The sequence below is a fragment of the Nanorana parkeri genome, unplaced genomic scaffold (assembly GCF_000935625.1).
Source record: "Nanorana parkeri isolate BGI_ZX_2015 unplaced genomic scaffold, ASM93562v1 scaffold1662, whole genome shotgun sequence".
Classification (NCBI taxonomy): domain Eukaryota; kingdom Metazoa; phylum Chordata; class Amphibia; order Anura; family Dicroglossidae; genus Nanorana; species Nanorana parkeri.
This window is the reverse complement of record NW_017307930.1, coordinates 34,836-56,908: the sequence shown is the minus strand read 5'-3', so window position 1 is coordinate 56,908 and position 22,073 is coordinate 34,836.

Genomic DNA, 22,073 nt, shown 5'->3' with positions numbered 1-22,073 from the left:
ACCAGCACTGAGCAGATTGTTTAGAGCCTGTGTCAGCAGAGAGGTACAGGAAGCTTTTGAAATGATCTGCCAGGATGTAGTGCATAGTTACGTAGTTAGTCAGATTGAAAAAAGACAAGTCCATCGAGTTCAACCTATACAGATGAGAAAAAAAAAAAAGAAAAACCTAAAAGAGAACGCTATGCCCACAGTTACCCACTGTTGATCCAGAGGAAGGCAAAAAAAACCCTATAAAGCATGGTTCATTTTGCTCCAACAGGAAGAAAGAAATTCCTTCCTGATCCCATAAGGCAATCGGATATTCCCTGGATCAACAATCTCTGATGCTTAATATACCTATGAGAACTCAATATCCAGTAATATTTTGTGCATTTAGGAATACATCCAGATTTTTTTTTAAACAGTTAAGTGAACTAGCTAGAACTAGCTCTAACTGTGAAGAATCCTTTTCGTATGCAAAGGTTAGACATCTTTTCCTCCCAGATGCAAAGAGTGCCCCCTTGTCCTTTGCAGTGACCTTAAAGTGAATAATTTGGCACCAAGCTCACTATATGGACCATTTATGTATTTATACATGGTGATCATGCCCCCCCTTAATCGTCTCTTCTCCAGAGGGAGCAAATTCAGGTCAGTTAATCTTTCCTCATAGCTGAGCTCCTCCATGCCTCTTATGAGTTTAGTTGTCCTTCTCTGCACTTTCTCCAGTTCCACAACATCCTTTTTGTGAAATGGTGCCAAAAACTGAACTGCATATTCCAGATGAGGACTTAGTAATGCTTTGTTCAGGGGCAGGATTATGTCTCCATCTCTGGAGTCTATACCTCTCCTCTAATTTGCCAAGTAGCTTGCCATCTGCTTGTATATTGGAGACATCCTGTAAGGACTGTATTCCACTACATAACTTGGTGTCATCTGCAAACACAGAAATAGTACTTTTAATCCCCAACTCTATATAATTGAATAAAAGAGTAAACAGTAAGGGGCCCAACACTGAACCTTGGGGGACACCACTAACAACCTCAGACCATTCAGAGTATGAATCATTGATCACCACTCTCTGAATACGGTCTTCAAGACAGTTTTCTATCCAATTACAGATTGAATACTCTATACCTACTGACCTTAATTTATACATTAGCCGCATGTGGGGAACTGTGTCAAACGCTTTTACAAAGTCCAAGTATACTATATCCACAGCCATTCCTCAGTCCAATTTATTACTCACTTCCTCATAAAAAGAAAGTAGATTTGTTTGACAACTTCTCTCTTTTGTGAATCCATGCTGACTATCGCTTATAATATTATTTTCAAGCAAAAACAAGTGCATGTGATCCTTAAACTTTCAAGTATCTTCCCAACAATTGAAGTTAAACTCACAGGTCTGTAATTACTTGGTAAAGACTTTGATCTCTTTTTAAATATAGGCACCACATTGGCCTTGTGCCAATCCATCGGTACCAAGCCAGTCATTACAGAGTCTCTAAAACTTGGATACAATGGCATTGAAATTATACAGCTCAATTCTTTGAGTACACGTGGGTGTAAACCATCCGGTCCAAGTACTTTGTTCACCTTTTGTCTAACTGTTTCTGGACCATATCAATAGTGAGCCATTGTCGTTCATTAGAGGCTATGGCACTGCTATCCCCATTATAGACTTGAGTTACATCCTGTTCCTTGGTGTGCACGGAGCTGAAGAAAGTATTTAATAGATTTACCTTCCCTTTGTCCCCAGTTACCAGCTCTGAGTTATCTTTTAAGGGGCCTACATGCTAAGACCTGCTTTTTTACTATTAATATATTTAACAAATTTTTGGGGGTTGTCTAGCACTCTTTTGCAACCTGTCATTCGTTTTGAATCTTTGCGATCTTTATTTCCTTTTTACATATTTTGTTATATTCTTTGTAGATTTCAAATGACGACAGTGTTTGGGTGCTCAAACACAGGGCTGGCCTTCCTTTTCTGTGAGCCCCTGCCACTCCCTCTAGCTACAGTAACCCATCTTCCTAACGGTTCATCATCCTCACTTACCCCTCCATCCTGCAGATCAACCATAATAACTGCCTGCTCAGTGTGCAGCAGACTCCTCTCAAGGTTGTCAAGTCTCTTCAGTGTTGCATTTTGCTCTTCCAGATCTCTAAATGAGCTTCCAGAAGTGCAACCTGCCCACATCTGTCACAGTGGTATTTAACCTGGAGCTGTGGCTCCATTTGTGTGCACTGAACAAACCCTTCAACCATTCTAACATACATCATCCCAGTTACAATGTTTATATAAGCTATAGGAAATTAAAGCTATTACTTACAGTTCAAATGCCAATTTTTTTTTATTTTTTTTTTAAATACTAAGAGTCTAAGAAGGAAACAGACAACAAGCATTCCAAAAACCAAGCACTTAGCACTCAATGTATTCCAAAAAGAACAAATCCAAATTTTTAACGCCACTTAGCTCACAGTCACTTTGTTCCCAAGCCCTGTGTGTGCATGTTATGTGCACTGTCCAACATAGAAATCACCAGCACTCGATATGTGCAAGAAGTAAACCACTTTTTATTAAATCGTCACATGTGTCAAACAGCCAATGTTTCATGGCCTTCTTCTGGGCGACATAGTGGCTAGTGACATAGGTCACTATGTGACCCAGTAGAAGGGACCCTGCGTTGCCCCAAAACGTTGGCAGGCATGTGATGATTTAATAAAAAGCGCTTTACTTCTTGCACATATCGAGTGATGGTGACTTCTATTATGGACTGTATCTGACACGGCGACATCCGTGTTGTCACAGGTGATTTTGTATTATCGATGTTATGTGCACTGTGCACGTTATGTGCACTGTGTGTACTGCATGTGTGTTATGTGCACTGCGTGTGTTATGTGTACTACGTGTGTGCTGTGTGTACATGCAGTGAGTGAAGTCAGTGGTGTAACAACCTGGGATGGAGGAAGACAGTGCAGCTGCCCCCAGCACAAAGATGGGGGAGAGTGCCAGGCAGCGAACACACTGCACATGGAGCTGCACGCAGCAGAGGCAAATGATGGTACGTGGAAATTCGCGTGCTGTGTGTCCAGCAATATCCTCTCCCACACTTAGCTAGGTGAAAGCTGAGCCTGGCGAGAGAAAACATTTAATATCTAGCCAATTGGCTCACACGTGTGAATACGTGTGTTAGGACGTGAATTCAAACATGCAGCCAATCGGATTCACCCAGACAAAAGCGTCTGGTGAGAGGATTTCAGGAGAGCAGTCTGCACAAGGAATCTAACTGTGACATATGCCAGGGATGAGAGCTGTGCAGAAAGAATGACTACGATATGACCATTAATTAATTATATATTTAATAATTAATCAATATTTAATCATTAAATAACAACTAATAGTTAATAATCACATAACTCATATTAATTAACAACAAAATAATTAATATTTAATCATTAATTTAATTTTTTTTTTAAATCTGATTAATCGAAAAAATAACCGGACAACTAATCAATTATGAAAATAATCGTTAGTTGGAGCCCTAGTATATGCCTGATAGATGTCTTAGTTCATTTTCTAGGGGCAATATATTCTCCTGAACATTTTTTTTGGTTTCTTGATGAGAACTTTTCCTATTTTGTGATCTTGTAGTATTATTGGTTAATGTTTGTTAAGGATTTTGTGAGTGCCCCAAGTTGATTTTTCTGTTTGGTTGTGAAAGTGTCTGTTGTCCAGTGAGTCAATATACAGATACAGTATATATTTTTCTTAGACCCACTTATGTATCTGGCAAAGACTTCATTAAATGCTCTTCTCCATATCTATTTTCTAGAAATGTTATTTTTAATATTGTATTCTGTTCTATATAAGCCTAAAATTGTTCAAAAAGTGTACAATTTCTTCTTTGTCTTTGAAATTGGCCAAATGGGATTTTATAATGCTTAAGGTGGTGGCAGCTACATTGACATAAATTAAAGTTACCCGCAGGTTTTGAGATTGTGTTTTGAAAATTGTATTGCCTGATGTATCTGAAGATAGTTATAGGTCAAGGAACAACAGGGTTTGTGGATCGGTCACATGTATGAATTGGATATTGTATGGGTTATTGCCACCAGGGGCAGATAAGGTAAGATAAGGGGGGGGATAGGGGGGTCCAAACCCCCCCCAGAAGGTCCTGGCAGTGGTGTAGTGAGAGGGAGATCAGAGGGGGGAAATGTGCTCCCGAGCTGCCGTCTGAAGAACATCCACAGATAGGCTTGACCATCTAAAGGGATGCCGGGGATGTCCTGTTTGATAAAACATCGGTGATGGCTGGACGCTGGAGGAGAGCTGTTCACTGACAACGATATTTCATCAAACAGGACATCCCCTCATCCCTTCAGACGTGCATATGCCTGCCTGGCCCTGGATTACTTGTACAAGCCTCAGTGCGGGCTCTGCAGGGGACAGGGTGTCCTACCAAGATCAGAAGGCTGCATAGAGACAGAGCAGGCAATCAGGTAGCGGGGGAGGAGGGGGGACTTTGCAACAAAGTCCACTTTGTTGCAAAGTCCAGAGTCTAGTGCTTTCCTATGCTCCAAGTCTAGTGTGTTCCTAAGTGTCTGCGCACACCTAGACGACACATCACCGCACGATTCCGCCCGGTCAGTAGTCGCCTAGGTGTGCACCGATCACGCTGTAGGTGTGCCATTATTTTCTAATTGCACCCCAGTTGCGCCGGGCGGATTGCGCTAAAACAGCCGCGCTTTGTTTCCCTTTTTTCTGCGATTGCTGTGCGGATGTCACCCCATTGAAATCAATGGGGCTGCACGGCAATCGCGGCCTGCATTGTGCAGAACCGTGCGATCCCAGGACTCGCGTTCCCGGATCGCGTAGGCCTGCACCGGGCCTGAGTCCAGTTCATTCTAAGTCCAGAGTCCACAATCTGTACTGGAGGGCAGGCTCATAAAGAACTTGTTAACCCCTGCGTGATAGCAATAAAGTTAAGTGAAATAAAATAAAAGAAATTCAAATTTAAAAAAAACTGATAAAAAGTAAAAAAAACAAAAACCTTATTAAAAATAATAATCCGCAGAGCCAGACTTGAGCCCCACCAGCACACCTGAGACTCCCCCGGCCCACCTGAGACTCCACACAGCCCACGAGGCACCCTGAGACCCTGCACAGCCCACCCGAGACCCCGCACAGCCCACCTGAGACTCCCCACAGCCCTCCTGAGTAGGGTTGCAGCTAACGATTATTTTCAAAATAAATTAGTTAGCTGATTAAGTTCGATTTAATCGGATTTTAAAAAAAGCTCCAGTGATGGACTACTAGTTTGTATTGAGATTGTAGTCCATCACGGGGGCAAGCTTTGAGCGGTGGAACTAGAAAGAAAAGTGTGGTGTGCAATATAGTACATTATACAGCGGCGCAATGCAGAATACCAGCAGCTATAGAGGAATACAACAAATTGCAGAATTAGTACATTATACTATAATGTACTATTGCTGGGATTTGTAGTCCTCTGTAGCTCGCATTATTCATCACTCAAGTCTCTCCTCCATGACAGATTAGAAGGGGCAATGTCTTGAAAATTGAAACAAGCCCAGAAGTGGCTCCTAAATTAACAAAGCAGCACTGGAGAATGAGGGGATTTGAAGGTGGATCAGTAAGGGAAAACATAGGCAAGGGAACAGTTTGTCTAGAGCATTGAACTATGGATTGATTTGTGGGGGGCGCTAATGAAAGACTTTCCCACGGGCGCCTAATTTTTTACCCAAATAGAGCTTTCTTTTGGTGCTATTTGATCGCCGCTGGTTTTTATTGATTTAATTTTTTTATATAAATGAATAAAATAAAATGGTGGGAAATAAATATTTTCAGCTTTTTGTTATACAAAATATCAAATCAAATCAAATTTCTTCATTTAATTAGGCCAACACTTATTCTGCTAAATGTTTTTGGTAAAAAAAAAAAAAAATCCCAATAAGTGTATACTAAGTGGTTTGTGTGAATTGGTACCAATTATAAGTCTTTTGAAAACATGGTTTTTATCCATATGGTGTCGAACAACAAAATCGGTATTGCTCAGGGTAAAGGATTGGTTTAGGAATGATATGGCTGGTATATTTTTTTCAAACATTGGTGTGTCTGCTAGATAAAATCTTATAATTTGAGGAAGCTGAACCCCTCCCAGCAGAAAAAATTATCTACGGCCCTGATTGCCACAATAGTAGACAAAGGAGGCCATTTAATCTAATACCAAATGATAATAATATCATCGATATAGAGGCCAAAAAATATCAAGTATTTGACAAAGGAATTATTGGACCAGATATATATACTTTTTTAATATTACGTTTTTAAGAGCTGAAAATAGTTGTGTACTAAAGCAAAACATGCAATTAGAGAAGAACCGTGATTGTAATGGAATTATGTTGTCATTGATTCAGAGGAAAAGGTCTAATGCTGTGTGCCCTGCTTACTGATATACAGGTAATAGCCATATAGAGTGAACTTACATTCAGGGATACACAATATATAATTGGGATCTCAGTGGTACTACGGTACTGTATCTAACAGATGAAGGGAGTTGTTTTTTTAAAGTAAGTGGGTAATGAAACTACCATGGGCTGGAGAACAAGGGTTATGTATTATGAAATTTTGTTTAAGTCCATCCATTTTTTACATAGGTCGTCCTAGAAGACATTCTGAATTTTTGTGCATTTTTGGGGATTTGATAAAAAATGCAGTGTACTGCAATGCACAGATCCCTTTAAAAAATGCCCTCTCTACTTTATTGATGATGCCAGGTTTGTAAGCCCTTTCAATTGTATTGTGTAATTTAAGTGTATATTGCAGGAGGGGGTCTTTTCTTAAGTTTTCATATCTGGTAGCAACAGACAGTAGTATTTCAGATTCTATAAGTTAGTCCTTTCTATTATGTTCTAATATCACCTTTATCAGCTGTTCGAATAATCAAATGTGGATTATCTATTTTTGATTAAGTTCATAGTGTTAATACATTTAAAATCAGGATAAACCATGGCATAGTAGGTTTTTATAAACTCACTTTTTACATGTTGGAGATAGAAAACCAAGGGGGTTATTCACTATTGAGCCAAAGGATTAAAGGAGAACTATGAGGTGAGTGATTTTCACTCACCTCATAGTTCTAGCCGACCCGTGACAATGAGACTGTCGCAGGTCGGCTCAGTAGATCGGGAGGCGAGCGAACACATACCGGCGTTTGGTAACCTCTTGATCCTGTCACGGCTCTCTGCCATGACAGGGGAGGGCCTGGATTCCCCCCTCCCCGCTCCGATCCGCCAGCGCTGACTGGCGGAACGGACGGGGGAGGGGGCGGGTACAGCTGGCTCTGCCTTTAGATAGGCAGAGCCAGCTGTCAGTCACGCAGCTGGGCGGATCCCGGCACAATTGTCGGGATCCGCTTCAGCTGCGGCATCTCAGTATACCGCGAGCTACAGCTCGCGGTATACTGAGCCTAGGGTGACGGGAGGACGCTAGTTTGTGTCCTCCCGTTACCCTAAGGAGAACTATGGGGAAAATACTTAACCCCATAGTTCTCCTTTAAGCTGAAGCTTCGGAGCCCTTCGGTTCAGAGAATAGGGCGAACAGCAATGAATGAACTGCCATATGCTCGCCTCAGCCGATCCAGATGTTGGATTGGCTGAGGCAAACATGTTCTGGCGTTCGACTCCCTTCACTTCATGTCGGTTATACACTCGGTTGCCTTCCGCAGCTTAGTAAATAACCCCCCAAGTGTGTTGACTAATTTCAATGCAATCACATCATTCTAAAATCAGAATGCTGTACTGAGGAAACTGATGTGTTTTTTGCTACTATACAGTATGTTTTAAACTTTTCCCATAGTTACAGCTAGGCACCTAAAATAAAAACACAAAAAGTAACACTGCAAAAAAACACAAAAACTGCACTATAATGTACTAAAAAAAGACTGAATAATGTATAACACTAAATATAAGATACAAGATACCCTAATTTGTCCAGAGGTGTTACCATATTTTAGGGTCAATACAGAATTCCTTCTGTCCTGGGGATCCTGATGTTCAGGGCTTGAAAAATATTAGGGTGTCTCACCAGTCAGTAAAAAATTTCACCAGTCAGCATGACCGCACTATGGCCTTGCAATTTATGTTAACATTTTTTGGGGACAGATAGAGCTTTCTTTTGGAGGTATATAATCACCTCGAGGGTTATTGTCCTTACTATATAATGAAAAAAGTACCATAAATGTAAAAGAAAAAAACATTTCTCTACACTATGTTATAAAACATTTATACCCATATTTTTGGTTAAACATAAAAGTTGGGGTCACGTTGGGTAAATAGACACCAAACATGTCAAGCCTTAAAATTGCGTGCGCCCGCAAAATCGCAAAAAACGCCCATAGGCGACACTTAAAATGCTTTTACTGCTCATCGGTTTAGTGTTATCAGTGATTGATGGCCCTAAAATTATTGCTCTCACTCCCACGTTTGCGGCGATATGTAACATGTGCGGCACAATAGGCACAATCGGCGTTTTCGGCGCACCCGACGCATATCTGAGTGTGTATGTGGGAGGCGGGACTTAAAAAAATAGTTTTCTTTAAAAAAAATGTTTTGTGCTTTATTTTTTTTTGTGACACACAACTTTATTGCTATTACATCGGGGGGCTAAGAAGCCCCCTATATAATAGCCAATTTACATGACAGGTCCTCTTTATGGAGACAACAGGGGTCTCCAAGGCCCCTAATGTCACCTAGGGACCCCCGAGAAGCTGATGAAGCAAGTACGATCTGCCTGTCCAAGATGGGCAGATCGTACGTTTTTTTAATTACTTTACAACCCTCGCAAGACAACAGTCTTGCGAGGGTTGTAAAGTGTATGGCCACCTTTAGAGGAGAATAAGAAGAGCAGTACAGAGGAGTTTTAGAGGATAATAAGAGTAGTAGTACAGAGTTGTGTTTAGAGAATAAAAAGAGAAGTACAGAGGAGTGTTAGAGAATAATAAAAGTAGCAGTACAGATGAGTGTTAAAGGATAATAAGGAGAGTAGTACAATGTAGTGCAAATAGTATTTTTATAATCACTGATCACATCGATGCCTTAAATTTTTTTATTTACCCTTCTATAACTTGGTATTATACTGTAGGTAGGGCTCTCCCATTAATTTGTTTCACAGGACTCTGAGACAACCAATGAACCAGAGCTTATTATTCCTCCTACTCAAGTTCTTGCCCTTACCTCAGTTCAGGACTCAATTCAGCTGGCATGAAGGAAGACCTTCATGCCAGCTGAATTGAGACTAAGCTCTTACGCTGGACACATGATTCTAAGTTATCTGATTACCAAGGCGTTCACAGGGCCCTGGTCTTCCTCCCTTGCCACTACTGGTGGCCAGACCTCCATAAGGACGTTGAAGACCCTGTTTTTTTGTGCTATTGTGTCTGCACATCGAGACGATTGGGTTGCCCTCCTGCCTTGGGTGGAGTTTGCTCACAATATCCCTGTTAATGCTAGCACCCAGGAATCCCCATACTTCATAGTTTATGGTAAACACCTGCATATGGTAAACACCTGCATATTCCCTTGCCTATGCTTTGGAAGCTTTGCAGAGGAATATGAATCTGATCTGGTCCCAAGCAGGATAAACTCCAGCAAGCTGCTGACAGGCACACAAAGTTTGCCGACTGACGTAGACGAAAAGCCCCACTCCTTGAGCTGGGAGATAAGGTTTGGCTGGCTACTAAAAACATCCACCTAATGCTCCCTTTGATGAAATTTGCCCCATGTTATACTGGGCCTTATGTTGTCTCTGTGAGAAATAATCCAGTCTGTTATATACTCAGTTTGCTCCCCCACCTTAAAATTCCTAATTGTTTCCATATCTCTCTGCTCAAGCGCTTGGTTTTGAACAAATTTTCTCGTTCTTCTCTGGCTACCCCTCCTGCTAGTCCTTCTCAAGAATATGACGTTAATCAAATCCTGGACTCTAAAATCTCCTGTGGAAAGCTCTATTTTCTGATTGTTTGGAAGGGTTTCAGCCCGGAAGATAGAGCCTAGATTCCCGCTTCTGGTGTTTCTGCTCCCCTCCTGGTCAAGAGATTTCACCTTCATTTTCATTTTAAAGCCTGGGCCCCTGGAGCCAGGGAGGCCCCATAAAAGGGGGGTAATAAACGTATTAAAGTTTCAAATGCACTTGAACAAGATGCTAAAGTCTGCTGATGGGAAAGTTTATTTGGATATAGTCCTCAAGTCACTACTATTGTGGTGACTTCAGTTTTACTCTTCCTGTTTCAGATAGTTTTGTGCATTAAAATAAGGAAGTTGACTGCTAAGGCCAGAAGGATGTGTATATTCTAAGTATATAATGGTTCAGAAAATACACTTTTCAGAGCTTGTTCACTTCACACTAGATTTGATTTGGACCTGGGGGCTTATAATTATACTATTTTTATATCTTATTTTCATTTATAAAAGTTGCGATTCAAAAAAAAAATTATTGTTAACCCCTAATGACTGAGCTTTTTTCATTTCTCTTCGTTAATGACTGACGCACTTTTTAAAATTTTTGCTGTGGGATTCTTCCATGCCAGTAATATACATTCTTACTAAGTGCACTCACACATATTATATATTGTTTTTTAGAGGACAGATAGGGCTATATATTTAGATCACATATGTGATCCTACTACCTCACTTAGTATGCATAACATATAAAAAAACGGAATAAACGAAAAAACACTTGTTCCCCAGTTTTGATTTGTATTATTTTTTTTGAAAAATAGTACAGCTATAAAAAAATGCATTAAAAAAAATCATTTATTTGTCTTTTATTTGGAAACACATCACATCCCTAGGATTTCAGAAATGTTTCTGTACTTCTCGGCCTAAAACTAAAAGCTAACATTTTAATTTTGTTCTCTAAAAACTAATAGTGGTCATCTGGCATACAATGTCACTGTCACTAAGTGTCACTAAGTGTCACACTTAGGTACAGCGATATAAATGTCAGTTAAAGTACCGCAGCGATGAATACTGAAAAATGGCCTGGATGAGAAGGGGGTTTAACACCGCGGATGTCAACTGGTTAAACATCGTTGTCATGAGGGGGTTAAATTACAAAATTAACCCTTTGGGGTGAAAAACAAATCTGCAGCTCAGCGGCAGATTTTCATTGTATTTTCATTGCCCCTATTTTTTAAATAATTATAGTGTATATCATTTTTATTTTGTAATTTTTTTTACACTTTACACCTTTTTTTGTCAATTATATCAAGCAGTCACTATGACTGCTTGATAATTTGATAAATGTATTTAATTTTTGGTTATTATTAGGCTGCACCAAACTTAGTAACAGCCAATAATAACCTTAGTGAAACTGATCCCGAAGTGCTGATCCTACAGATGTCACTAAAGGCTTCTGATCCTTCCCAGAATGATCAGAAGTCTAAAATAATGTTTCAGCATAGAAATATATTGTTACATATTTCTGTGCTGAAGAATGTATTGTAACAAACAGCCAGTACATATCGGGATCTCTACAGATCTGTCAAAACTGACACACCATTCTGCTATTTCAGCTGTCAAACACTGGATCGCTAAAAGTTATCCGGTATTTGTAACAGCTTAATTCTTTCATTAATGGATGCCTCAATACTGAAGCATCCATTATTGAACTGCTGGCATTCTAGAGCCCCATATAGCTGCTCGCGTACAGTGTACATGAGCAGTCATTTGGGCACTTCACGATGGAGACGTGCAGTGTATGTCTCCGGTTGTGAAGGAGTTAAGTGAGAGACATAGGGGGTTATTCACTAAAGAGCCAAAGCATCCAGCCGTAGCTTCGGCTAATCCTTCGACTCTCTTCGGCCGCCGGAGCCCTTCAGTCCAGTCGAACCGTAGGGCTGCTGTATGGGCTATTCACAATGGCCCGTACAGCAGCTGAAGGCAGCCGAGCCGAAGGCATATGCTTTGCAGAGCCGAAGTGACAGCCGAAGTGAGGAGAATGGCCTGCCGTGATCTCGTGACCGGCTCCGCCCAGTTGTTATTCATTGGCTGGGATCTGCTAGAAGACTCTGGCAGTTGCCAGCCAATAGGAAACAGTTAGGTGGATCTAGCTGTCACTGCTTTTTTTTCTTCTTTAAAATATTTTTATTTTTGTTTTAAACTTTTCTGATTTGTTATCATTTTTAAAATCATTTTGCAACCTTTTTTTTTTTCTTCAAATTTTTTACACTTCTTTTCTATTCTGCTCGGTACCTTGGAGGTACTGAGCAGTATAGCGGGGCCGAATGCCGCTCGGTGGCATTCGGCTACTCCCTCACTGCCATTCAGCCCTTATGCGAATAGGGGCGAACGGCAGCAAGCCAGAGGTTATATGCTAAGCCAGAGGTTATATGCCAAAGCGGGTAGTCAGCTGAACCAGGTCAGGGAACACTGAGAGCAGAATGAACAGAAACAATAGCCGGAGTCAGGAACCAGGAGATCAGTCAGCCAGAACCAGGGTCATACATGGAGAACAGAAACAACAGCAGAGCACTTGGTAGATCTTAACACATGCAAGGGGGCAGACTAAATAGACCAGGAATTTGGAACTCTGGAACTCTGGAACTCTGAGACAGGAATTTGCCAGGAGTTTGTTATAGTTGCAGAATGATGATGTTTACAGGTTTGGTCATAAGAGGGTGCCAAAGAGGAGCAAACAGTGTCAGACATACTACAAACAAGATACTGCAAGATACTGATACATACTGCACCTAATTGGATGAGGAAGGGTAAGAAACCCTGACAGTACCCTCACCTCAATGACTTGGACCCCTGACCCGATGAGAGTGGAAGATGTTACGTATTTCATACTTCTCATGGTTGCCAACAGGAATGGGATGCGGACAATGAGGAGTGGTAGTGTAATGGCTACATTCTATTAGCTTCAGGAGCCAAACATGAAAGACATTGGAGATATGTATGCTAGAAAGGAGGTCAAGTGCATAGGCAACCGAGTTAACCTCCTGAAGAATGCGGAAAGACCAAATTAAATGGGGTGGCGATTTCGGAGTAGCCACTCTGAGGTTGAGGTTACTAGACGATAATCACACCCTCTCCCTGGCCTGGTAGGAAGGATCGGGAAGACACCTACGATCTGCCTGGAGATTTTGGCAGTGAATAGAGGCATGAAGGTAATTCTGAATCTGCACCCAAGAGGAACGGAGTGCCCGAAGATGATCCTCCAAAGCCGGAATGTCCTGAGGTATAAAAGATTTGGGTAACACAGATGGCTGAAACAGTTGGGAGGATGAGTTGATAGCACTGTTCCTAGCAAACTCTGCCCAGCAGTTCAGCCCAAATGTCATGATGGTCCGAGACATAGCAGCAGAGGAATTGCTCCAGTGCTTGGTGAATCAATCGGCAGCACCATTGGACTGTGGATGATAGGCTGAGGAGAAGGAGAGTCAAATTCCCAACTGAGTGGAAAATGCCCGATAGAATCTAGAGACAAACTGGTTACCCCGGTCCAAAACTACCTTTTTTAGGTATACCGTGTAAATAGTACACCTCCCAGGCATATACCAAGGCAAGCTCCTGAGCCGTAGGCAACTTCTTAAATGGAATGCAATGGCACAATTTGGAAAATAGTCAACAACCATGAGGATAACAGTATTACCACAAGACACGGGAAGGTCAACGATAAAGTCCATGGCCAAGTGGGACTGAGGACGTTCCCCAATTAGAGTAGGTTGTAGTAGGCCCCCAGGGAGGTGCTGAGGAGATTTGCTTTGCGCACAAATGGAACATGAGCAATAACATCAGTCCAAAGAGATGGCCACCAGAATTGGCGAGAAATAGCCCAAGTGATCTGATTCTTACCAGGGTGACCAGCAGTCTTGGAGTTATGGTAGGTTCGCAACAATTTAATGCAGAAATTCTCAAGTACAAAACACTTATCGGATGGTTTCTCGAGAGGAGCCATAGGTTAAGGCGGCCAGATTCTGCTCTCCCAGGGGAGAAGTAAAATTGGTGCAGATAGTTGTCAGGATATGATCTGGAGGAATAACTGGAATAACTGGAGTGCGCATGGAGTCTTCCCTGGACAACTCAGAACTCAGGGCATCAGTCTTCAAATTTTATGAGCTTTGCAAGAACGAGACCACATAATTGAATTTAGAGAGAAACAGAGCCCATCTGGCATGGCATGGCGTGAGCCTCTTGGCTTCCAAGAGATAGGTCAAGTTCTTATGATTTATAAGAATAAGAACAGAGACTGTAGTCACCTCAAGCAGATGTCTCCACTCTTTGAGAGCCAGAATTATGGCCAACAGTTCTCTGTCTCTGACCTGGTAATTGCACACCGCTGGATGATAGCACAATCGTGTGGTGGAGGAGTACCAGCACGCACCTTATCAAAGACATCCTGATACTCCAGATATTTGGTAAGCAATGTGGAGACCGAGGATGTACAAATTAGCTTAACCAGCCTATCAATGCAAGTAATGTTACATTGTGGAGACCAAGAGATGATCTCAGCCGTTTGCCAACTGGTCGGGTTATTTTTATGGACCCACGGTTAACCCGGAACAATAGGAAAGTCTGAAGAAGAAATAACCTGGAAACATACTGACTCCCTGTGTAAGACCCCTGTGGCCAGATTGACTGGAATAGTCACGTGGGTAATATATGCAGGCTTTAGGGGTCTGCTATCAATTGCCAATTGAACTGTACGAGGCAACAGAGGAATGGAATTCTCGAAGGCAAATTGGCTATCAATAAAAATAACCAACAGCGCTGGAGTCTACTAGGTCCTGAGTGAGAGCAGACGAAATGGCCCAGGAGAGGATAATTGTAATTAATGGTTTGTGTTTTTGGAGAACCAGGGACGATGTAATTCCACCTAAGGTCTATCCCCAAGATGACCTTAGGTGCAAGCATTTCCTGGACGTGTACGAGATGTTTTTAGGAGATGCCCACTGAGATCGCAGTAAAGGCACAAGCGTTCCCTCCTCCTATAGGCCTGCTCAGCCTCAGAAAGGCGGGTGAACCCCAACAGCATGGGTTCACTGCCTGACGCACCATCCCCAGGAGGCGTGGGAGGTGAGGGAGAAATGGGTGGGAGAGAAAACATGGGAGCCAGTCTGGCAGGAGGCCTCCACAGGTCCTACCTAAAAGATGATCTCTCCCTGAACCTTGTATTTATCAGAATCACGAAAGAAAAGAGCCTCAAGCTCATTAGGCAGGTATTTGGCCACAATCTCATCCTTCAAGGTATCAGAATGCCATGTGAGAAGGCAGCCACCAGAGCCTTGTTATTCCAGCCCAGCTCTGCTGCCAGGGTAGGAAATTCAATAGCATACTTTGTGTACCCTATAGGATAGACATGAGCTGCTTAGCAGCAGAGTTGCAACAAGCCGGTACATTAAATACCCTACAAAAGGAGGCAACAAATTCAGGGTAATCGTGTATTACAGGTTTATTGTTCTCCCATGAGACCAATGCCTTATCTGAGAGCAACGATTTCAGAAAGCCCACGTTTGGCCTATCGGATGGAAACACATGGGGAACCATTTCAAAATAAATGCCCACTTGGTTAAGGAAGCCACAACATTGATTCGGATCCTTAGCTAGAATAAATTGTATCTCTAGCCCAAACGATTATTCATTTTGTTGGATAAAATGGGAGGAGGGTTAAAACACTGACTGTTTTTAATGCTGCCTTTATTAGTCCTGGTGGCATTGCCACTGAGACCGAAAGTTGGAGAAAGCAGTCATTTTAGAATTATCACCAGAGCAATAGAATAAATATTTATATGGGGACACATGTTTGGGTGACAACTGTCCCTTACTTTGGAGAGGCTTCCTCTAACTTTCGGTTGTCTCACTGGAATGGAACACTCCTTAACAGGACAAGCACAGCAAAAAAAAAGCAGTTTTAACCATCCCCTTCTCTATCCAAAACTGGAAGACATTTTGTAGCCATAAATACATGTTGTAGTCTGTTGAAATCAATGTTTTAACATGAAAATAAATTCTGCCTGAAAAGGCATTTTAAATAAATATTTGTCACATCTTCTTTGTCAGTGTTGCATTGAAATAAGCTTTATCACATCTTATTGGTCTTGTTTGTCAGTGACAGAACAGTTTAAAGCTATTTCTAAATTGAATGGGGTGCTGAAATACTCCACATAGGATACAAACTTATAATTTTCCATCGAGCAGTAAAATCCTAAGTACTGATGGTCAAATGTTCTCCTTACTAGCCCCCAGGGAACTCTACATGCAAGTGCAAGGGGATTAGGGTGTGTGGTTTTAGGGCTGGTTCACACTGCACACACGGCTAATGTTGTGCGTTGAAAGGGAACAGATCTGTTTTGCCAGTCCTTGCCATCTCACCGTTTCCTGTTTTTTTTTTTTGGTAGAACTTTATTGAAATGTCACAAGTGATAGTTCATAAAATTATATTGGCCACAGCACAGTGTGATGTGGTTGTACTGCGTCACACCACGCTGCACTGAATAAAAGTACTGCATGCCATAGTTTTTTTCAGCACACACCACTACAATGCGGTAGTGTGAACTGAGCCAATTGAAAACAAAGCTATTGCTTTTTCTGTTTGTTAGGACTGCGCTGGGCAAGGCTACCAGTGCAGCCCCAATTACGGAGACTAAAACTAGCCATACACCTATAGATCTTCTGCAGATTTTCTATGGTCAAAGGGAAAAAGTGCAACAGATTCCTCCATCTACACTAAACTGTGAATTTATATTCCAGAAATGTGTTCGTGAATATTTCCTCAAATTGGAGGTTATAAACATTTTCACACTGCCACAGGAGGACAGACTGCAAATACCGACTGTCTCAGCCAGATGCAGATGATAGTTACATCATACTTAATGTTTAAAGTGACACAGTGTCATTGCGGCAAAAATAGAACTAAGTCAGCATGTAAATGAGGAAGATTTTATACTCAGAGATGACATAATCATGTAAATGTGTGTGCGGCTTTGTTTACTGGACCACATATACACATTCTATACAGAATAATAGAAATAGTTTATTTAACCAATAGTCACTTCATAATTAATGACTGCATATGTCTGTTTTAAATGATGATTTTAGTCCTTTAATTAGACATTAATGTGCAATGGGTCCAGTCTTTAACGCCTTTCGCCGAAGCTTCTTCAGGAAGATTAGAGGTAGCCTATAATATTTTTATAATTATACAATAGATGAATATATTGGTAATTACATTTTAGCGGTTTTATACAAAATCTCACAAAAAATGATATAAAGAAATATATCAAAATAAATAAATACGTAAATCACGTATTGTGATTATTGTGTTCCTGGGATGACACCTTAAAAGCCCCATACTTAATGTACGTTTGTTTTTTGAATCTATGAATTTAGGGGTGTGGTGTCTTGTTCCCTTTGGTGATTCAAAATATGTGTATAAAATTTAATTTTGGGGTGGAAGACACCCACTTTGTGGTTGGAATCATTAGAGAACACGTTATTACTAAAACAAATGAAGAGAAGAACAATATGATTAGAAACATGCATAGATATTAAAATTTTTAAATATAAAACTAAAAATAACGAATGTCATAGATTAGGACTTGCAGTAAATTGTCTGGCATTATGGGATAAATATTTTTTTTCGCACCACACTAATTAAACACGATTTTGTTTGGCTTCTACCATGGTGTGGTAGCCTTCTTTGGTATTTATTGACACGAATTGAAAAGACGTATGCCTCTCGTTTCACATATTTTCAATCATCATCATTATCATCATTCAGTATTCTTTTCACATACTTTCGGCAGACACACTATATCACTAATTATAGTCAATTAAAATTATTGATATATAATATATATTATTTGTTATGATAGTTAAGAAATCATCAGGCAGTGACATTGATATACTGTATATACATACCTCTTTTATCTAAACCTAATGCCATATGGTTTCCCATATGTTTACATTATAAGGATTGAATATGATTATGTGTTTACATTTGTAATACAAGTTATTATTTTGTTTGATTTTTTTGTAAAATTCCTGTAATTCATATTGGTGCTTGTTCACTTCCTTGGTAAAAGCCCCACGCCCAGGATTTAGATCGATTGGGCTACACCCCCCCCCGTCCCCCCCAAAGGACATCATTCGCTGGTAGGATGATGTGCACTGGATTTGACCTCTCCTATAATTCCAGGAGACAGGCATTGTGTCAGATTTTGTAACTCAGCAGCCACTGATAGTGGCAAAGATTTTTTTTATGAGCAGCCTCAAGCAAAGCTATTGCAGAGAGAAGGTCTGAGAAAGCTTGGGTCCGTTCCCTCTTCATTCTAGTCTCTAACTGGATCAATTCTCCATGCCCCATGCAGGACACAGGTGAATTTTCACAGAAAAAGGTCTGCAAATGTTGTTCAAGTTAAGATACAACCTGCTCAGAGTGCAGAGTCCTTCAATTTCCATTGCCATGCTCGGGAGGAACTTTCCCCCAGAGCGATGGAAATTGCAACAGGTGCGTGATCAGCTAGCATCATAGATTCAATGGTAGCAGATAGGACTAGGGGAAGATGGCAGTGTCGGACAAAAAATAGTCCAGCCTCGAATAGAACGCATGGCTAGAAAAAAAAGTATAGTCCCGCATGTTTGGGTGGAAAACGCACCACACATCTATAAATGTCAGCCATTAAACGTCTCTTCAGCCTCCGGAGGCAGGCAAAAGATAATTGGGAAGACCCCTTAGACACATCCAACATTCTAAGGATCTAGGGATCTAAGGCAACATTAAGATCACCTCCCAGAATAGTCATGCCTTCCGCAAAAGAGTACAAACAGTCCGAGGTGGATTCAAGAAACGGAATCTGAGCGGTATTAGGAGCATAAAGATTCACCAAGGTATGTTTTTGTCCATTTACAAGTCCCTTTAGGAATAAAAACCTGTCCTCCACATCCGTCCAAGAGTCCAACAACTGGCAATTGACAGATCTAGCTATAAGAATAGACACACCTTTAGTTTTGGCGTCAGAAGACATACTATGATAGGCATGAGGGTACCTGAAATTAGAAAATCTAGGTGCTCTACTCTATCTGAAATGCGTTTCCTGTAACAACACGCTCTGGGCACGGAGTCTATGCAGGCCCCCAAGGTCCTTGACTGTTTCTGTGGAAGGTTAGACCCGTAAAAGTAAGGTGACAAATTTTAACTGGAGCCATGGCTGGGGTGAAGGGATAAAGAGGAAAAAAAACGGAGGAAGAAAGAGGGAAAGGACAAGAAAGAAAAGAAAGGGGAAGAAGAACCTAAACACGTGGGCTAATTACAGCCAAAACGAGAGTTTAGCAACCTCCAATATAACCAGAATACTTGAAACCTAAGTGGGGAGAGAGTTAGTTATCAGGGGAGTGCAGGAGATACACCCAACATAATGGATCAACAACCGGTAATTGGAGAAGATAACGGAAGGTAACCTGGACAGAGGAATAGCATTAAACTAAACAGGGAAATAAGCACCCAGTCAACCAGAATGGAAATATGTATGGTCAATATATAAAAAAAACAACATATCAAGCAGTAAAGTCAGGACGGGAGGCCAAAAAACCCCAGCAGCCATGCCAGCACAAAGAATGTTTATCAGTGCAGGAAGGACCCCTGACGGCCACCAGCGGACCACTACAACACTTCAGCACAGATCAGCAAAACAGGGAGGTGGGGCGGGAGAGGAGACACCAGGGGCGACAATAACATGTAGCAGACTAAGGATAGAGTCAATATAAGTCAGCAAACCCCAAAGTCCACACACCTCCTACCCCCCACCTCGAGGGAGAATGCACAACCATAATGCCCCTGCACCACCACCAGAGCAAGTAAGCAGCATCAGTGAAAATAACATGACCAGAAAATGCACGAGTAGATAAAATCCAGATCTGCAAGTTGCTCTGGGTGCTGTAGAGTGAAGGAAGCTCTATTCCGATGGATGTGGAGACTGAAGGGATAACCCCAGGTGTATAAGCCACCAACTTCTCTAATGGCACTCAGAAGCGGTTTCAACAGGCCCCGCATGGTATGGTGGGAAAACTCTGGTAGGATCTGGATTTCAGTTCCATCAAATTAAATAGGGCCCATGCGCCAGGCCTTGCACATTATGTCCTCCTTTTGAGAGAAGAAATGTACGCAGCACAGAACACCTCAGGGCTGCGCTCTGCCATCCAATAGCTGGCCACCCACTCTATCCAGTTCAATAGAGGAAGTAGGGGGTCGGTCCAAAACCGTATTGAGAATCCCTGTAACAGTGGCTCTCAATTCTGAAGGTGAAGTGCCCTCAGGAATGCTCCTCAATTTCACATTGTTCCTCCGGCTACGATTCTCTAAATCGTCATGGAGGAGACAGAAGTACTGGAGCTTGGTGTTATGCTGAGACTGTTGCAACTGTAAGCGGAAAATTCTCTGTAATAGGGATTCATGATCCATTGCCAGGGAGGTGACTCTGCTCTCCAGGTGTCCCACAGACTGCTTAGCGTAGGGTTGCAACTCGTCCGGGATCTGGAATCCTGTGCCCGGGTGCAAGCCTACCTCACACCCGGGCACAGGATTCAAACCTCCGACTTGCTTACCTGACGGCGAGTGGCAAGTGGCACTGTCTTCAGTGAGTACCTCCCTCCTTCTGTCTGGTGTTCTCCTCTGTTAATGAGAGGAAGTGACATCAGAAGGAGCAAGGGAGAAATCATTCTCTGGCAGCCTGCGTGTGGACTGGATTTCTTCTTCTCTTCTGGGACTGGGATCTCTGTGACTGACGCCATCCTTCTTCGCACCTGGACCTCTCAACTAATTAAAAGGTATTTAAAACATATTTAATCAAAATGTTTAATAAAAAATATCAATTGAAAAGGGTGGGGGGAGGGCTTGTTAGTATGTCCCCATTAAAAAAATGACACAGGTAACCAGTGACATCTTTTGAGGGGGCATCTATTATGTGCAATATTACATATCATCCAAAACAGATGTCCAGATTCCATGTTAGTGCAAAATCCATTTTATCGATAGTTGTCATTCAAATAACAAGCGCTTTTGGGGCCGCGCAAGGTCCCCCTCTTCAGGCTCAGAAATGCGCTTGTCTTTGATGTAGGGAACTGTTCTTTTATACACTTTCTGTGGTTTTGTTTACATTAATGTTATCCACTACCATAGAGTTCTGTTACAAACAGATTCTTCCTTTTCATAGGATATGCTTCCTGCCCCTGCTAAAAGGTTAGGAAACCCCACAGTTAGATATATGGTCTTTTCATGAGGTAATATTCAGTGTGTGTGCCCTCATGCCATATGTTGTGGAACTGAGAAATACTGCATGCTGATTCTGTGCTGAGTTCATCCAAACCAAAAAGGAGATATATTAGGCAAGTGTTCCTGCACTGTGTAGTTTCACTTTCTATTATGTTGCCATGACTCCTGTGTGAGAATCCTGAGATTCCTGTCAGAGGTATCTCTGATTCAGTATCATTGAGCTATTTGCATACTGCAAGATAATTGTGATTTCTCAGCTGTATAAGTAGGGTTGCCACCTTTTCTTCAAGCGAAACCTGAACACTCTAGCGACGAGCGGACATTTTTTTTGCGAGAATGAGTCATGGCTTATTCATGTGTAACTAGCACCACCCATTCTTATGTAAATATCACAGTTGAGACTGTTTTTAGTGGGGGGCCAGTAGCCTCAATCTTAATTTTGGTTGCCCCTGTCTGCCTGACATCTTGTGTCTAGGTTTCTGCTGCCATGAAACCCGGACACAGCATTCAAAACCCGGACTGTCCGGGTGAATCCTCCCCCAAAACAGGGCTACAATGACAACTATCAATAAAATTGATTTGCACTAGGGATGCACCGAACCGATACTAGTATCGGTGCTGATACCGAGTATTTGGGCGTGTACTCGTACTCGTCCAAATGCTCCGATACCTTTCCCCGATACCAGAACTTCTGGTCAGAGGGAGATCTCAGTGCCGAGAGAGCATGGTACCAGCTTCCTTTCCAATCAGGAAGCTGGGCGGTGGGTTATGACCCGCTTCCTGATTGGCTAGGAAGATGGCTTCACTT